The sequence below is a fragment of the Agelaius phoeniceus genome, chromosome 7 (genome assembly GCF_051311805.1).
Source record: "Agelaius phoeniceus isolate bAgePho1 chromosome 7, bAgePho1.hap1, whole genome shotgun sequence".
Taxonomy (NCBI): Eukaryota; Metazoa; Chordata; class Aves; order Passeriformes; family Icteridae; genus Agelaius; species Agelaius phoeniceus.
The window spans coordinates 5,620,122-5,639,196 of record NC_135271.1 but is presented as its reverse complement, the minus strand read 5'-3'; the positions used below and the strand labels follow the sequence as shown (position 1 = coordinate 5,639,196).

Here is a 19,075-nt window from a genome sequence, read left to right as displayed (position 1 = left end):
TGGGCATTCAAGGGGGTCCCGGGGGGGCTCCCAAAAGCCCCTCCCAGGGGGCAGCAGGAGCTGGCTCAGGAGCTCTGGGCAGAGAAAAGGGGGTGACCCCGGCTTGGGGGGGACATGGGGGACTCACCCACGCTCCCGGGGGGACACGACCCCCGGGGACCCCCCCTCACCTTGTCCCGCAGGGGAGGCCGAGGCCCAGCCCAGGCAGACGAAGCCACCGAGCCCCGGCAGCATCTTGGGGGGCGTGCGGGGCCGGGCGGGGCAGGATCCGGGAAAGGGCGGCGGCTGCCGGGTTCCGCGGCTGCCTGGAAACCACGAAGGCGGCGGCAGCGTCTGTGACAGCGGCGCGGCCTCAGTTGCCTGAGAACGCGGCCCTGGCTGCTTGTGCGCAGCCTGGGCTCCTGCAGGCGGCTTCACTGGGCCATTCGCCAGGGGAATTGTTCGCGGAGCATTGGCCTCTGCAAAGTTCCTGAGCGTGCAGAGCATTGGCCTCTGCAAGGAGTTCATCAGCGTGCAGAGCATTGGCCTCTGCAGAAAGTTCCTGAATTTCCTTTGGAGGTAAAGATTGACTCAAGTTGAACTTTTTGGTTTTGTCTCATCTGCACTCTGAGAGAGAATGCCAAAGGGAAATACAGGATGGGATAATGCCCGTCTTCTGGTGCAGCAGTTCAGTGGTCTGCACTGTCACAGACATGCTTTATGAAAAATCCTTTGGGTTTTTTCTCCTGAGAAGCTGAGAGACCTCAGATACAAAATGTAAGCAATGGTTATCTGCTGCTGTGGAATGCAACAGGTGCATGTGTGATTGGTCTCCTAGAGTTGTTTCTAATTAATGGCCACTCACAGTCAGCTGGCTCAGACTCTCTGTCTGAGACACAAGCTTTTGTTATTCATTCTTTCTTTTTCTATTCTTAGCTAGCCTTCTGATAAAATCCTTTCTTCTATTCTTTTTGTATAATTTTAATAGAATATATATCATCAAATAATAAATCAAGAGTCAGATCCTCATCTCTTCCCTCATCCTAAGACCCCTGTGAACTCCACCACAATGCACAGCTGAGTGGATGAACAATATATGCTCTACTGATTGTGCTTTTTTTTTTTTTGCACTGAAGGAATGCAACATTTTCTAAATGTACTGGTCTATACTTTTTTTCTTCTGTATAGTGGTTGCTTAAAATGCTGAAAGGTGAATTAGGTCTGTTCAAGTTTCATCAAGTTTCCGTGGGTTGTTATCATCTGGTTATTACAATTATTAGGGAGAGGCCTGTGAATTGAGGTGCAAACGAGACCATATGCCAAAATCAATAGTCTGGATTTTATGTAACATTAAATAGGAGGAAGAGAGAGAGAAAGGAAAAGAAAAAGAAGCGGGGGGGTGGCGGGGGGGGGGGGGGGATGGGGGGTTGGGAAAAAGGGGAAGAAGGAGAGTGACAGAGACAGATGAAGTGAAAAACATCACCATTCCATGGATCCCATTGGCATACCATCAAATCCTCTTCTGGTCTTCTCTGTGGTGAGGTCTCGCAAAACGTAAGACTCCAATGGATTCATGCAGATTTGGGCAAGGTGGGACCTCCCAGGTGCCTCCCTGGGGTGGGGCAAGTTGGACTCTGTCTATTGCTACTTTCAAATACTAGAAAATCTTTAGCATCTGTCTGTCCTTTGAGTCTGCCATCAATTGGCTTCTGGATTTTCAGATCTGTTGTGTTACTTTGCGTGCCCTGCAGTCGTCTGGTGCAAGGCCTCAGGAATGGGTCTGGGGGCACTGTGGAGGTCTTGGATGGGAGGTTTGTGTGCAAACCTGGCCTCAGCAGACGAGTCTGTGGCTATGACTTGCCCACCTTGAAGCCAGACAGAGCTGATTTTCAGGACAGCTGCTGGGTTTGGCTTTGTTGTGGATAGGTTTTTCTCTGCAGCCTTGTTTACTCCTCCCCAGGCCTGAGCTACTGGGACAATAGTGTCACCTTTGTCTTGTCTCAAGTTCCCTTCGGCAGCTTAACTCACAGTGCCAAGTTCCAGTCCAGAGGCATTTTAAGGGAAGGGTGGGCTTGGGTGGTCGCAGCCTCTTTATACAGTTTTGTCCCAATGGGCAGAAAGTCCTTTATAACAATTTTTAAGCCATTAGCCATAACATCCCAGTCTCTCCCAAGTCCTGTGAGGAGCAGCTGAGAGAGCAGGGGTGCTTTAGCCAAAAGAAGAGGATATCCACTCTTGCTATTTTAAAGTAATATTTAGGCTGCAGCTTTGTCTGTTCTAACTATTGCTAATGTTCAGATTTTTAGCTCCAGGTTTCAATATGATCCATCTTTGAATTGCACAAGGCAGCCCTATAGTTCAAATAAAGTCCAACTAGAGGCCTAACATACTAGCTACTTAGACCAAACAAGCACTTAGCTACTTTCAAATCATAGAAAATTTTTAGCACCAATATATGCCTTGAATGTGCCATGAATTGGGTTCTGGATTTTCAGAGTTCCATTGTGGCTTCTTCCAGTTTTGTTGAGGCATTGTCACTCATCTGGGAGATCCTGCCTTCAAAATGGCTTCTGGATTCCCAAAGAAGACCTCGACACCTCGTCTTTTGTCCAGGGAAAGACTGACATCTTTCACTGTAAGTACCCACTGGGCTGTGTTAAGACTGCAAACTGCCCTGGTGTCCCTGCTCTCCCTGCCCCTGCTTTAATGCAAGCAAGAAAATGCTTTAAGTAGGTAATAAGCTGAAATATTCTAGTAAGGCTACGAAACGCAAGTAATAAACCACACAATTATGAAGGTTTCTTTTGAGGTGAAGAGAGAAGGGGATTTGTGGGAAATCACAAAATTAGAGGGTTTTGGGAAAGCTGCAAAAGGGAAGCCTCAGATACAGTAGAACTGTGATTAGAGCTAAGCAGCTGCCATGAGTTAGGTCAGCAGAAAAATTATTTAAAAAGTAGAAAAGCAAGGACAAATAGAACAATGGTCTGTGTATTAACGCTTGTCTAGAATAACTCCCTAAGCCACAGAAAAGTTTATCTAGCAAGAGATTAGGAGGGTTAAAGCTTAATAATGGAGCTCTGTGCATTGTGCTTTAAGGCTTACAAGCAGGTATTGTATTCAAAATAAGCAAGCATTGTTTTAACCAAAAGTAAGAGTGCTTATAGTGGTTAGATAGAACTACTGTCAATGTGCTTTTGCTTTGTGTGATTGGTCAAGAAACTTATAAAGGAAGTTGTAACATTAAGTTCTTGGTCTGCTGCCTGGGATGTGAGCTGCTGGCATCTTCCCATTGTCATAACCATGTAATGAGAGTGATGCTGGAAAATAAAACAGCTCAAGGCAGTTCCACAGCAGCCCTGTCCCTTTCGTGATTTGTAAATAGCCCCCTGCTGGTGTCAAGACCAAGCTGCCCTTGGGCACCTGAGCATGTTGGGGGGAAGCTCAAACTCTGCCCAAAGCCCTGTGAGAGAGGGCTGGTCCCAGCTGGAAGAGCTTCCAAAGCAGCTGTTCTCTCCCAGCTCCTGTGTGGGCACAGATCCAGCCCTGCAGACACAGTGTACAGCAAAGCAAGTTATCTGCTGCAGCACGTCCAGAAGAAAATGTCTCAGCACCTTTGTGTCCCAGATATCTTTGATGAAAAATCCTTTCCTTAGGATTTTTCCTCCTGAGAAGCTGAGAAGCCTCAGGAACGAAATGTAAACAATGATTATCAGCTGCTGTGGAATGCAACAGGTGGATCTTGGATTGGCCCATGTTGGATGTTTGTAATTAATGGCCAATCACAGCCCAGCTGGCTCAGACAGAGAGTCCAGGCCAGAAGCCTTTGTTATCATTCCTTCCTCTTCCTTTCTTAGCTAGCCTTCTGATGAAATCCTTTCTTCTATTCTTTTAGTGTAGTTTTAATAAATTATATATCACAAAATAATAAATCAAGCCTGCTGAACCATGGAGTCAGATCCTCGTCTCTTCCCTCATCCTAAGACCCCTGTGAACACCATCACACCTTTGTTCTGCAGGATGGTGGAAATCTTCCTGTGCTGGGAATTGTCCCCTGATTTTGGTTTACCATGTGTTGATGGTATCTCTCCCAAAGGAGTTGGCTTCTCTTGAAAGCTCTGGATTGGTTGGAATCTTGAGGGCTGTACAGTTCTTTCCTGCTCCCTGGAGCCAGGGCCACAAATGTCCCTTGGTGTCTGGAGCTCACTTGACTGAAGATGCCCCACTGCTGAGGCTCTGTCCAGGAGATCCCTCTGTTTTCTTCTCTGCAGGGATCTGTGAGCCCAGAGAGAGAAAACAAATGCTAATTACCAGAGAGAACTACAACTTGGACACATTCCTGTGCTCCTCAGTCTTGGTACAACATTCCTTTCTTGCCTCTCTTGGACTCACCCAGCAGTGCTATCTCCTTGCTGTGAGTTCTCAGTGCTGTACAGGGATGGAGTCAGGGCAGTTCTCAGAGCTCGTCCCCATTCTTTGAAAAGGTCACTGCCTCAATGCAATGAACCTGAAGAGGAAAGAAATGCCCAAAGAGCAGAAATCCCCAACCATGTCATATGCAATCACGGAGAAGCTGATGGGACAGAGCCGTGTGGTTGGAGTATGTGTATTGCACTCTGTATTGTTAATTTATTGGTGCTGAGGATTTCAGCAAGCAACTTCCAGGGCTTCCAGGACTGTCCTGGACAATGTGACCACAGATTGTTCACCAGTGCCACTTGTTCAAGAAAAGCCTTTCTGAACAAGCCCAACTCTGAGGCTCTAGCTGGTTTATTTTTGCCTTTCAGCTGATTCCCTCGAAGTTCCTGTGGGAGAAGTTTCTCACCATGAAGAAGAAGGCCAGCACTGGCGGGAGTTTTCTACCCAGAATTGGCCCATGTGTAGAGCTGGGGAAGACTGGTCCAAAGGTAGCCTTTTCCTGCTCTTCTCCTTTCTGTTTGATGGGAAGTTTGAAGAGGGTGTGTGCTTGTGACAGGCTTGCCTCCAGCCAAAGACCTCAGTGTGCAGGTGCTGTTGTCATTGCAAGCTGCTGTTAGAGGTGGGCTGGGAGTCCTGATCTGCACTCAGCCAACACAAATAAGCTCTGCTGAAGCTGCCTAAGTGTAGCTGCCATTGCTGAAACAATGGGGGGAAGGCTGGGGACACAAAGGCACAGCATTGCCATGTGCCATTCTCCTGCTGAAGGAGCCACCTCTTGCTTTGGTGTGGTCACCATCAAATGCTTGGGGTCACAGGATTCCCTCTGGAGTGGCAGCGTTGGCCTTGGAAGGCCGAGGACCTGCAGGAATTACTTCAGCTTTAACAAAACAAATTGCTTTATGCTTTGGGCTGGAACAATGTGTTGGACCCTGAGGGGGTGTTAGATTTTGCAGGCTGCCAGATGTACAGGGGACTGGCCCTGGGCAGAGGGGAATGCATGTGCTTTATCTGGATCAGTGCCTTCTTAGAGGTGTGTTTAAAGCTGCTTTTCTGGCAGGACTGGCTCAGTAGAAAGCACAGTCCCAACAGGTAGGTGACTGAGGTGGGCTGTTGTTATGAAGGAGGTCCCTATATGTCTAATTTAATAAACCAACATTAGAATTGAGCAGCAATTTTAATTGAGCAGCAATTTTATATGAAATAATGCAATCAAATATAATCAAGCAGATACAAAATAATTTGGCAGTGGTTTGGATAAAGCATAAGCAAAACCAGTCAGGATACAGGGGGGGTTTTCTCACCCTGCCTCCCATACAAAAGATAAAGAATCCAAACACAACTTCTAGACTGGATGCTAATACATATTCATCAATAATTTCCTGTGAATCTTCTCCTATTTTTGATTCTTGATATCTATGTCACTGTACTGCACAGTGCATGCTCTGCTTGCTTCTAAGGGGTCTTTTGGTTTTGGTGGTCGCTTCCCACGAAGGCTTCTCCTTATCATCACTGTCCTTTGAACAACCCCACAAGCTGCACATGCACCCCAAGTCTTGTGTTATAGAAGCCAGCATTATATTCCAGAAAGAAGGCTTATGATTTCATCGATACCTGGAATCATACCAATTTTGTCCATTTCAAGGCCAATTCTTTCATTATCCTGAGGCCCATTGCCTTTTGGGATGTGACTTATCTCAAACTACATCCTGCATCCTGTTTTCTCATGAACATCTGAACACATCTGTTTTGTGACACTAATTCCATATCCTTTTCCTCTCTTACTTTTTAACAAATATTTTCTAAAATATTTAAAATATAGTTACAATTGTTAGCACGAATGAGATTCATCTATCACACTGTTGAGCAAGAAATTGGCAGCAAGAGCCATGTAACACACTGGTTAAGGATTGCCCAGACAAAGCAGGGGAGAGTTTTCTCCAAGCAATGCCTCTGCTGCAGAATCATTTGCTGTTGTTTTGGGCCCGTGGGTCCGCCTCGGCGGCGGTGGTGGTCCCCGGCTTGCATTGTTGAAGCCGTCGCCCTTCCTCGGCCTTAAGCCGGGGACCCACGTTGTGGCGGGCAGAATTTTTTGGCCTAGTTTTCTAGGTTTTTTTTTTTTTTTACGGGCCTGGCACCTGATGGAGAGCCCCCCTGGACTGATCCTGGGTGAGGTGGTGTCGCCTCCCCTACCTCGGTCATGGCCGGATCGACTGAGCCGCTTCTGCCGGGCGGGGCCGGCTTTGCCGCGCAGGGTCTGTTGCTTTTTGTTGAGGTGGGCGGAGTTGGGGGGATGCCCGCCAGGCCTCCGCGGGCCTTTTTATTTTTCTCTCGCAGCCCTAAGCCGCGGCACCGAGAAGTGTTGTGATGAAGGCGCGAGCGGGATGCCGGTGGGTCCGTTGTGGGGAGTCAGTGAGGTGCGTACCTCGGCCCCCCCGGGCCCTGGGCCCCCGGCCCCTTTGCCCCCATGGCTAGGACGGGTCATTGCGAACGCGCCTCCGTGTGCCATTTTTGTCGTGCTGTCCCCCGGCTTTTTTTTCTGGAAGGGAAAGCCGACCGCCACGAGGCTGGGTAAAAGCCGGTGGCCCATGGCGCCAGGTCGGTGGAACTTTTTCTCGCACACTCGGCCGGTTTCCCTGGGCCAGAAGGCGGGGGAGGGCCACCGAATCCCCTCCTGGCCCGGCAGGGGCCGGTCCAGTCCCACTGTTGCCTAGCCTAATGGGGAGCCGTTGTTGGCTGCGGGCGGGTGGCGGCACCCCCAGCACTCCTCTGCTGCCGCGAGCGATCCGATCCGCAAGTGGGCCGGGCGGCCGTCGCTGTTGTCCCAGGACCGTGGCTGTGGGGCCCTTGTCGCCGTTGGTGCAGCTCATTCCCGGAGCCGCGCCTGATCGATGTGGCTTTTCCGGTGGCGTCGGAGAGGGTCTCCAGCGGGCCGGCTCTCTTTCCAAGGCTTCTCTGTCACAGGGAAGCTACGGCGGGGGGGGTCTGGTGCTTGGGCAGGGCAGTCTCCTTTCATATTCGCTTCCCGTTGCAGGCGAGGTGTCGCTCCTTCCACTGGCCTGGGGAAGGGCGTTTTACTGTCCTGAGCTGTGTGACGGCCGCGTGGACCCGCGAGCCTTCAGGTGTCCTTAAAAAACCACGTGAGGTGCCGGTGCTGGCCCTAGTCCAGGTAGCGCCCGTGTGGGTGCCGGCCACAAGCAGCGCCAGGTAGCGGTGCGGCTGGAGCTGAGCCGCGAGAAGGGAGAGAGGCAAGAGAGAAAAGAGAGAGGGCGAAAGTGCCCGAACCCAATGTGGCGCGGACGCAGGTGGAACAGAGCCTGGTCCGCGCGCTCCTTTGCTGTTCCGCCACCTGCTGCAGAGCGAGCCGCCCTGGCTGAAAAGGGGCCTCAGTGTCCAGGTCGCACCTGCCTCGTCGGGTTTCTGTCTCCTCTAGCACATCCGGTGATTTCCGCGCGGCCCGGAGGGCGGACGCGCCGGAACAGGGTTCGCTCCCTGTGAGCGGGGCCCCGCTCGGCCCAACCTCGCTGGTGGCCGGTCGCTCGCCCGCAACCTTTCGGCGGACGGGTTTTTCTCAGCTTTGGTGGGGGGGTGCATCAGCCCCGGCCGAGCTCTGTTCCGTGCCACCGCGCGCAACATTTCGAGCGCGAGGCTGAATCTCGAACCGGGGCGCAGGCCCCGGGAAAAAAAGCGCGAGAGGGAGAGAGAGAGAGAGACGAAGCCTCGCTCTCCATCCGAGTGGCGAAAAGCCGTGCAGCGGTCCCGGCTCCTTGCCTGCGGCGTCGCGGGAAGGGCCGGCCGCGGGGGTCGGCTTTCGCCAAAGGGGCATCCCTCGCGCGTGGTGCCGTTCCCCATCCCAGCCAACGCCGGGCCGCGATGCGGCCGGCCGCCATCCCTGCCGCCGGCGCCCGTCGCTGCCATGCCGCTGCCTGCCGCCATGTCTTCATCCTTGATGCCGCTCCCACAGGTCGGAGCGGCGAAAGAAGCCCGGGGAGGTCAGGGTTTGGCGCGGGGCAGGTTTGCCAGCGGGCCGGGCACGTCCGGGTGCTCTGTCCAGGCGCTTGCGTGCCACAGCGCGGAGCCGCCGTGGGCAGCGGCTACCTGGTTGATCCTGCCAGTAGCATATGCTTGTCTCAAAGCTTAAGCCATACATGTCTAAGTACACACGGGAGGTACAGTGAAACTGCGAATGGCTCATTAAATCAGTTATGGTTCCTTTGGTCGCTCCTCTCCCACTTCTCGGATAGCTGTGGTAATTCTAGAGCTAATACATGCCGATGAGCGCCGACCTCCAGGGACGCGTGCATTTATCAGACCAAAACCAACCCGGGCCCGCCCGGCAGCTGTGGTTACTATAGATAACCTCGAGCCAATTGCATGCCCCCACGGCGGCGACGACCCATTCGAATGTCTGCCCTATCAACTTTCAATGGTACTGTCTGTGCCTACCATGGTGACCACGGGTGACGGGGAATCAGGCTTCGATTCCGGAGAGGGAGCCTGAGAAACGGCTACCACATCCAAGGAAGGCAGCAGGCACGCAAATTACCCACTCCCGACCCGGGGAGGTAGTGACAAAAAATAACAATACAGGACTCTTTCGAGGCCCTGTAATTGGAATGAGTGCACTTTAAATCCTTGAGCAAGGATCCATTGGAGGGCAAGTCTGGTGCCAGCAGCCACGGTAATTCCAGCTCCAATAGCGTATCTTACCGTTGCTGCAGTTAAAAAGCTCGTAGTTGGATCTTAGGATCGAGGTGGCCGTCCACCGCGAGGCGAGCCACCGACTGTCCCAGCCCCTGCCTCTCGGCGCCCCCTCAATGCTCTTAGCTGAGTGTCCCGCGGGGCCTGAAGCGTTTACTTTGAGAAAATTAGAGTGCTCAAAGCAGGCCGGCCGCCGGCATACTGCAGCTAGGAATAATGGAATAGGACTCCGGTTCTATTTTGTTGGTTTTCGGAAATGGGGCCATGATTAAGAGGGACGGCCGGGGGCATTCATATTGTGCCGCTAGAGGTGAAATTCTTGGACCGGCTCAAGACGGACTAGAGCGAAAGCATTTGCCAAGAAGTTTTCATTAATCAAGAACGAAAGTTGGAGGTTTGAAGACGATCAGATACCATCGTAGTTCCGACCATAAACGATGCCGACTGGCGATCCAGCGGCGTTATTCCCATGACCCACCGGGCAGCTCCCGGGAAACCCAAGTCTTTGGGTTCCGGGGGAGTATGGTTGCAAAGCTGAAACTTAAAGGAATTGACGGAAGGGCACCACCAGGAGTGCAGCCTGCGGCCTTATACACGGGAAACCTCAGCCGGCCCGGACACGGACAGGATTGACAGATTGAGAGCTCTTTCTCGATTCCGTGGGTGGTGGTGCATGGCCGTTCTTAGTTGGTGGAGCGATTTGTCTGGTTAATTCCGATAAGGAACGAGACTCTGGCATGCTAACTAGTTACGCGACCCCTGAGCAGTTGGCATCCAACTTCTTAGAGGGACAAGTGGCGTTCAGCCACCCAAGATTGAGCAATAACAGGTCTGTGATGCTCTTAGATGTCCGGGGCCGCATGCGCGCTACACTGACTGGCTCAGCTTGTGCCTACCCTCCGCCGGCAGGCGCGGGTATCCTTTTGAACCCCATTCATGATGGGGATCGGGGATTGCAATTCTTCCTCATGAACGAGGAATTCCCAGTAAGCGCGGGTCATAAGCTCGCACGCCCGCTCCGTTCGCACGTTCGGCCCCCAGCCACCGGCCCTGGTCGGCACTGGGGGCCACACGCCCTTCCCCTTCGCCGCACGTCACAGCCCCAGAGGGAGAGAGACTGGTGGCATGCGGCACCTCCGGGTGCGGGGGGTCGGAATTGGGAGGGGGGGGGAAAGCCACTTGGTGCAGGGAAGCGTGTCACGCGCACACGCCATGCACACCCGCCACCGTGCGCGCGGGCGGGGCTCTCCCCACGCAACACCGTGCGTCGCAGCTGGGCCTAGAAGCATAGCATGCTCACCGCCGTCACGACGGCTTGCCCCCCTATCCCCAATACCCGCCCCCCCACCCCGGCCTTGCGCTGGTCTGCCGCCGGTCTGTCCCCGCCGGAGAGCGGGGGCACGGCCGTGGGCTCCCGAGCCTCCCTTGTGCTGCCGCGCCTGGCGCCACCGAACGCCGGTCGCCAGTGTGCTGCCTGCAGGCGCCCTGGCGCGGCCTGAGTTCTCCCGAGCTTGGCTCTCCTCGGCCTGTGTGCGAGAAAGCCGCCCGGGTGCCGGGAGGGAGGGGTGCTTGGCACGGCCCCTCCTGGAGGCGCACCCGTCCCTTCCCTCGCTGCTTTGCCCATCAAGTGACGGCCGGCCGTCTGGCCGTGCCACCCGTCGGCGGCCGAGGTGGAAAGGGCGAGGGAGCCGGGTGGTGGGGGCGCCTTCGGGGCTCAGAGGAGGCCGCTCCTCCGGCCCTTCCCACACTGGGGAGCAGGACCTTTGCCGGCCGGCAGAGTTCCCCGCTCTTGGGCCGAGCGGCCCCCCTCTCACGCGGGGCAGAGAAACTCCAAGGGCCGAGGCCTCCGGGCGTTCCGTGCCGTGCTTCGTGGTGTGTGCGCGCGCCCAAGGCGTGCTCGGTGGTCGGGCCCGCGTCCCCCGCGCCAGCGGGGCGGCCCAAGCCATGGCGGTCCTCTCGGACGCGCAGCGCTGGGCTACTGAGGGAAACCCCGGGCCCCGAGAAGCACGTGGCGGTGGTGGCGGCAGATGTCGGGCGTGCCCCCGCCGGTGGACGCTCCCCCGAGGGTGGCAGCTGGGGAGGCACCCTGGCGGGGCCATGCAGGTCATTTCCCTTGCCCCAGGGCCAGGTACCTAGCACTCCCTGCCTCGGTGGTCCCCCCAGGTTTTTTCCCTCGGCGTTGTCAAACGCTGTGGGTTTGCTGAAAGGGGCCGGTGGGGCAGGGCGGCAGTTTTAAGACTCGGGCGGCTCGGCGCGGCCCGCCGTGGCAGCGGCGGTGCCAGCGGCGGCGGTGGCAGGTGTGTCTGGCAGTGGCCGAGTGGGGTACCACTGAGGGGTGGGGAGCAGCTACTCCCACTGATCCCCTGCGGTGGTTGTCCCATCGCCACTGGCTGTGCTCCTCCGTCGCCGTCGTTGTCCCGCTGCCGTGCCGCAGGGGTCAACCACGCTGCGCCAAGGAGGGGCGCCATTCCCCCGCCTCTCCAGCCCGGCCTCGATGGAGAGGCTGCGGCACGTGGTCGGCCGCAGGGGCCAACCCGCTCGGCTCGTCGTAACGGGCGGCGCTGGCAGAGAGCGCATGCTCTCTTCCCTTCTTTGGCCACGGGGTCATGGCCGCCGGGGCCCGCCCGCTCTCTCTCTCCTCGGACTGCCGCCGTGGTCTCTGGCGCGTGTGGCGCCGCGTCCCGCGCAGCAGGTGCCTCTCCTCCCCTCAACGGCCTTTTCTCCTTGAACGTGCACCGACAGCGCCGTCGTCTGCCGGCCATCCCCTGGCTTGACCGCCCACCCGCTTGTGGGGGGTGAGTGCTCGGTGGGCCCTCCAGCGGCAGAGGCCCGCAAACGCAGGCACCCCGTGCCGAGCGGAGGCGGCGCCGCTCGACGGGTATCCCTCCCTGCGGGGACGGTCGGCCAGAAGGCACCCGCCGTCGCCCAGCGGCGGTCCCGTCCTGGGCCCCGCTTGTCGCGTCCTCCATCGCCCTTGCCAGCCACGTGTGGGCCACAAGAAGGCGTGTGGGGCGGCCACGGGGGCGCTTCTCCCCGCCCGGTGTCTGCGTGCAAACGAGGAGAGTGGGCGTTGCCCCCCGGCTCAGCACCGTACCGCCTTTTGCCGGGCGCGTGCCCGAGGCAAGGGGCCCCGGCGGTACGATGCGGCGGTGGCGGTCCTGGGATTGCGGCTCCGGCGGCAGCGGGGTCTGCCGTCCAGCAGGCCTTGGGCACTGGTGATGCCAGCTCGGCTCTCGGTGGAGCCCACCTCCGGGGCCGGCGGCGGAGCGCATCCGCCGGTCGTTCACCTGCCCTGCAGGGGAGCGGTCCTGCAGGAGTCACGCCGGCGGGGGCTGGTCATCGTCGCGTGCCGTCTTGAGCCAGGGGAAGGTCGTGCAGTGGGGAAGAGAAAAGCCAGCCGCGCAGCAGCGCAGCGGCGCTCCGTGAGGCCCGCGGCGTCGGGAGGGAGAGCCGGCATGTGCAGGGGCCGATGGCCACCCGCCCCCAGCTGCTTGCCGTGTGTGTTGTGCATGTCGTCCCGTGAAAGCGAGAAGCGGGCGGGCTGCCGTGCCCTCCCGCATTCCAGCGCGCGCCGCGTGGCCCCCAGCACAGAGGCCGGGCTGAGCCCGGGCGCCTGGTCCGCCTCCGAAGGACGGCGTTTGTGAGGTCGGCATCACCCCTCACGGGGGAGGCGGTCAGGAGCGCGGGCTCCCCCACGTCTTGGCCGGCCTTCGGAGTGTGGGTTGCTCCAGTTGGTTTTTACTCCCCCTTTCGTTTCTGTGTGCTCATACGGTCAAAGCCAGGCGCGCGCCCGCGCGTCCTCGGCGCCAGAGTAACAAAAAAAGTGGCCGCTCAGTGTGAGCGGTGCCCAAAAGGCAGACAACTCTTAGCGGTAGGTCACTCGGCTCATGTGTCGATGAAGAACGCAGCTAGCTGTGAGAATTAATGTGAATTGCAGGACACATTGACCATCGACCATTCGAAGGCACGTGCAGCCCCGGGTTCCTCCCGGGCTACGCCTGTCTGAGCGTCGCTTGACAATCAATCGCCGTCCAGGGGCCACTCCGGCGGCACGGCTGGGGTCGCCTCTCAGGCCTGTCACCCACAGCGGGCGGCGGCGGTGGCGGCGGCAGTGGCGGTGGCAGCAGTGGCGTCCCGCCAGTGCCAGGAGGGAAGGCGGTCAGGGGTTCAGCGAGGGAAGTGTTTCCCTAGGCGGCCTTGATCCCTTCACTGCGGCCCGGCGGGCATCTTCATCGTCGCAGTCGTCGTCGTTGCCACGCAGGGCCTTTGTCCCCCTAAATGAAGACTTGGGGAGCGCTCCGTAGCTCCCCACTCCCGGAGCGAGCCACTGGGGCGGAGCTTGTCCTCACCGGGACCGTGCTGTGGATGCGGTGGCGTGGCAGCCTGGGGAGAGTGAGAGATGGCGTCGAAAGGCGCTGCCGAGGGCCGAGAGAGAAAGAAGAGGGCGAGAAGGGGAGGCGAGGCATGGCCTTGCCCCCAGCGTCCCCCCGCACAGGCGACTGTCTGTGGGTGGGAACTGCAGCGGTACCGTGCCCTGCTTCCAAGTGCGTGCGCGTGGCGAGAGCGCCGGGGATGGTTGTTCCGACCCCGTCCTCCCTTCGCCTGCTCCCTCCTCTTCTGTTGCGGTCTCGGGGCGTGCTGAGGGGCGCCATCGCTCCTCTCTCTCTCCCCGCCGAGGCCATCACGCGCACCACCGCCTGGCCGGTCCTCCCACGCGGGGCCGTCTCTGCCCCACTCCCTTTTCGGTTCTCGTCTCTGGGATGGGGCTCTCTGTCTCCTTGTCGCTCGCTCGTGTGCACGCGCGCTCTCTCTCTCCGGCTCCCTCCGGGGGCACGGAGAGGAGGGGGGACTGGCGGCATAGCGGGCGGGGGAGACACGGCGGCCATCGTCGCGCGCGCCCCCCTGCGCGGCGTGGCCGAGCTTTGGGCTTGCGACCTCAGATCAGTCGTGGCGACCCGCTGAATTTAAGCATATTAATCAGCGGAGGAAAAGAAACTAATGAGGATTCCCTCAGTAACGGCGAGCGAAGAGGGAAAAGCCCAGCGCTGAATCCCCACCCCGCAGTGTGGCACGGGACATGTGGCGTACAGAAGCCCCCCTCCCCGGCGGCGCTCTCGGGGGACCCAAGTCCTTGTGATCGAGGCTGCAGCCCGCGGATGGTGTGAGGCCGGTAGCAGCCCCCCGGCGTGCCGGGCTCAGGGCTTCTCGGAGTCGAGTTGCTTGGGAATGCAGCCCAAAGCGGGTGGTAAATTCCATCTAAGGCTAAATACCAGCACGAGACCAAAAGCCAACAAGTACCGTAAGGGAAAGTTGAAAAGAACTTTGAAGAGAGAGTTCAAGAGGGCATGAAACTGCTAAGAGGTAAACAGGTGAGGCCCGCGCAGTCCGCCTGGAGGATTCAACCTGGTGAGTTGCGATCAGCCGGCACGGGTTCGGTGGATCCTCGCCTCCGCCTCCCCTCTGTCCCCTGGATGAACCCCGTGCATGGGGTGAGCTGGGGGGGGGGGGGGGGCGGGCCAGCGCAGAGACCGCCGCCCGGCCAGCAGCCAGCCCTGGCCGGGCGCATTTCCTCCACGGTGGTGCGCCGCAACCAGCTCTGGGTCAGCTGGGAAGGCCTCCGGCGGGCAGGTCGGCCGGCGCCACGCGAGTGGTGGTGGGTGTTACAGCCCCCGGGCAGCAGGTCTTGCTGAATCCCGGGGCCGAGGAAGAGGACCGCCGCCACGCCCTCCTCCCCCCCCGTTGGCGGCGCCGTGGTGGGGGGCATCACTTTTCCCCTGCCCTCCCCCTCCTGGGGGATGGGGGGGTGGGGGCAGCGTCCCCGCAGCGCAGCGTTTCACGAAGGGGTGCAGTGGCCGAGCCCGCAGACCCACGGCGCCACTGTCAACCAGGGTGGTCTGTCCTCAGTGCACCCCAATCACTCAGCGCCGCTGGGCCAGGCTTGACAGGCCTCACTCAGGCGCCCGGGGTCCGCGGTGATGTCGGCTACCCACCCGACCTGTCTTGAAGCACGGACCAAGGAGTCTAGCACGTGCGCGAGTCAGGGGCTGTCGTCGAAAGCCCGCGGCGCAATGAAGGTGAGGGCCGGCGCGTGCCGGCTGAGGTGGGATCCCAGGGCGCGTGTCACGCCTGGCAGCCCCGGGCGCACCACTGGCCTGTCTTGCCCACCGCCCCCTCACGGGGCCGGGAAGGTGGAGCGTGAGCGTCTGTGCTAGGACCTAAAAGAACGTGAACTATGCCTGGACAGGGCAAAGCCAGAGGAAATCTCTGGTGGAGGTCCGTAGGGGTCCTGACAAGCAAATCGGTCGTCCGACCTGGGTCTAGGGGCGAAAGACTAATTGAACCATCTAGTAGCTGGTTCCCTCTGAAGTTTCCCTCAGGATAGCTGGCACTCGGCAATGGGCAGTTTTGCCTGGTAAAGCGAATGATTAGAGGTCTTGGGGCCGAAACGATCTCAACCTATTCTCAAACTTTCAATGGGTAAGGGGGCCGGCTCGCTGGCATGGAGCCGCGCCATGGAATGCGTGTGCTCAGTGGGCCACTTTTGGTAAGCAGAACTGGTGCTGCGGGATGAACCGAACGCCGGGCTAAGGCGCCTGATGCTGACGCTCATCAGAGCCCAGAAAAGGTGTTGGTTGATCTAGACAGCAGGACGGTGGCCATGGAAGTCGGAATCCACTAAGAAATGTGTAACAACTCACCTGCCGAATCAACTAGCTCTGAAAATGGATGGCGCTGGAGCTTCGGACCCTTACCCGGCCGTTGCCGGCAGTGCGATGCCCATGGGGGCAAGGCTGCGATAAGTAGGAGGGCCGCTGCGGTGCGCCTCGAAGCCTGGGACGTGGGCCTGGGTGGAGCCGCTGCAGGTGCAGATCTCGGTGGTAGTAGCAAATATTGAAACGAGAGCTTTGAAGGCCGAAGTGGAGCAGGGTTCCATGTGAACAGCAGTTGAACATGGGTCAGTCGGTCCTAAGCGATAGGCGAGTGCCGTTCCAAAAGGGTGGGCGATGGCCTCCATTGCCCTCAGCAAAGGGAGTCGGGTTCAGATCCCCGAATCCGGAGTGGCAGAGACGGGTGCCGTGAGGCGCCCAGTGCTGTGACCCAACTGATCCCGGAGAAGCCGGCGGGAGCCCCGGGGAGAGTTCTCTTTTCTTTGTGAAGGGCCGGGCGCCCTGGAAAGGGTTCGCCCCGAGAGAGGGGCCTGCGCCTTGGAAAGCGTTGCGGTTCCGGCAGCGTCCGGTGAGCTCTCGCTGGCCCATGAAAATCTGGGGGAGAGGGTGTAAGTCTCGCGCCGGGCCGTACCCATATCCGCAGCAGGTCTCCAAGGTGAACAGCCTCTGGCATGTTGGAACAATGTAGGTGAGGGAAGTCGGCAAGCCGGATCCGTAACTTCGGGATAAGGATTGGCTCTAAGGGCTGGGTCGGTCGGGCTGGGGCGCGAAGCGGGGCCGGGTGCCTGCTGCGGCAGGACGAGGCACCGCATGCGGGTGAGTGCACTCTGCATGGCATGCCCGGCCGCCGGGGAGGGCGCGGGCAGCCTTGACTCTGGACGTGCGCCAGGACCTTCCCGTGGGTCGCCCCAGCTGCGGCGGGCACCACCCGCCCCCCCCCCTCCGCCCGCCCTCCGCCTTGCCGCAGCCAGCGCTCCAGCGGCGGCCGCTGCCGTTGTCGTTGCACGCCGCCACCCCGTCGGTTCCCGCCAGCGGGATTCCCACGATGTGTGGCCGGCGCGTGCGCGGCCGGCGTCAGCCGAGTGCTTAGCGCGGGGGAGGCTCCCCAGAGGGGGTCCCTGGGCTGGCGCCCCGCCTTGGCCGGTGCCTAGCAGCCGGCTTAGAACTGGTGCGGACCAGGGGAATCCGACTGTTTAATTAAAACAAAGCATCGCGAAGGCCCAAGGCGGGTGTTGACGCGATGTGATTTCTGCCCAGTGCTCTGAATGTCAAAGTGAAGAAATTCAATGAAGCGTGGGTAAACGGTGGGAGTAACTATGATTCTCTTACTACCTGAAACCTGGCCCACCGGTTGGACAGGGGCGACGGGTTCGGAGGTGGTCTGACCACCCAATCCGTTCCTGATGTTGAATCCGGTCATGACTCGGCTATTCCAAATCCAAATCCGTTCCTCGGAGGAGGAAAATGGGGGTGGCCGTTACACCTTACTAGAGTATCAGTGTGCACTCAGACCTCCCGAGATGATTTACATCTACATCTACATCTACATCTACATCTACAACCACCAAATTGACAGAAAATGAATTGGGCTTGCTGGTGAATTTTTCTTTAGAACTGTATAGGTCAGATCTGCAGGATTTTGTATTTGGGGGGGATCTTTTGTAGCAATGTTTATTGATAGATGTATGCTTTTTACTTTTATATTTTAATAAACTAGACGGTAGCTAGGTTTGCAAGGCAGCCGCAAGCCAGTTAGGTAGCTCATAGTGGGTAGGGACAGGAACTTTAATTCACAACGCCTTAAATACCATCTGACTCGGACCAATCTTACCGGACTTGTACCGCTTAACCGGATTTGTCCAAGGTGAACGGGCCACCTTTACTTAACCCGGAAAAGGGACATATATTATTTATATGTGTTCGATCTCTAGCCAAATGCCTCGTCATCTAATTAGTGGCGCGCATGAATGTATGAACAAGATTCCCACTGTCCCTACCTACTATCCAGCGAAACCACAGCCAAGGGAATGGGCTTGGCGGAATCAGCGGGGAAAGAAGACCCTGTTGAGCTTGACTCTAGTCTGGCACTGTGAAGAGACATGAGAGGTGTAGAATAAGTGGGAGGCCGGGCGCGCGCTCGGCAGTGTGGGGTGACCCGCCCGCCGGCATCCCAGCCGTCGGTGAAATACCACTACTCTGATCGTTTTTTCACTTAGCCGGTGAGGCGGGGGGGGCGAGCCCCGAGGGGGGGCTCTCGCTTCTGGTGCCAAGTGGCTCAGCACAGCCCAGACACAGGCGCAGAAAGACACAGTGGCTGTTTTGCAGCCGTGCCCCAGAGGGATGGGAAGGGGCCCCTGCCTCTGGTCTCACTTGGTTGGGTTTCTGACTGGGTCTGAGGCAGGGGCTGCCTGATTCCCCACTTCTGGGGAGACCAGAGCCGCCGGAAGCGCGCCCAGCGTGCAGGCACTGCCTGACAGCGCTGCGGCCGCTGGGACGGTCGCGCTCCCGACTCGCAGCCACTCCACTGCCGCTGCTGCTTCTTTTGCTTTACGGCACACCCAAAGCTCACTGCTAGGCCACGGTGGTCTCTTGTCCTGCCCTCTTCCTCTCCCTGTGTAGGGATGGAGCATCGCTGTGCTTTCAGGAAGCTCTTGGTGGAGACTTCCACCATTACAAGCTCCTTTGCCCTCGGCGGATGCCTGCACTGGAATCCCTCACGGCTGGGTTCGGAGCACACTCTTGTTGGCTCTTCTAAAACCCGGGCTCCTTTTCCCCTTCAGCGTGCTCAGCACGCCCTTTAACTCCACGCCGCTGTGCAGCTGGAGCAGCGGGACAGGGACCTTTGCAGCCTGAGCTGCCCTTGTTCCTCTCTGTCCATGCACAGAACACAGCGGGGAGGAGAATGGCAGCAGGGCCCTGCGTGTCCCCAGGCTCAGGTTTCGCGCCGCTTCAACTCCACGGAGACGCGGGTAAAGTGAAAAACACAAACAGTTTATTAAGGGAAAGCAAAGCGAAGGGGTGAGCTGGGAGGTAAAAAAGGGCATGGGCAGGGCCTGAGGGCTGCAGGGAAGGAGATGCCAACAGGGAGAGAGATGGCAGGAGCTGCTGGAGCTTCACACAGGCTCAGCTGAGAGCAGCCAGAGCTGTGCCTGGAGCTGCAGGCGGTCCCAACTGGAAATCATCGAAGGAGGCCGGGACAGGTACATCTGGTTCAGGAGACAAACGAAGTTCCGCAGATCTTCTTTGGAATTTCATCTGAATCCATGTGTTCATGCAGGATGGGCTCTCGTCTTCCCTGAGGGCTTGAAGAGCTG

General features: G+C 58.1%; 1 non-coding gene across 1 annotated transcript; it reads left to right on the top strand.

Moving 5' to 3' along the window:
• Positions 1–12,953: 12,953 nt before the first annotated feature.
• LOC129131529 (5.8S ribosomal RNA) lies at positions 12,954–13,105 on the top strand. The gene has a single exon (XR_008535677.2). It is a non-coding gene; the product is annotated as a 5.8S ribosomal RNA (ribosomal RNA).
• Positions 13,106–19,075: the final 5,970 nt, after the last annotated feature.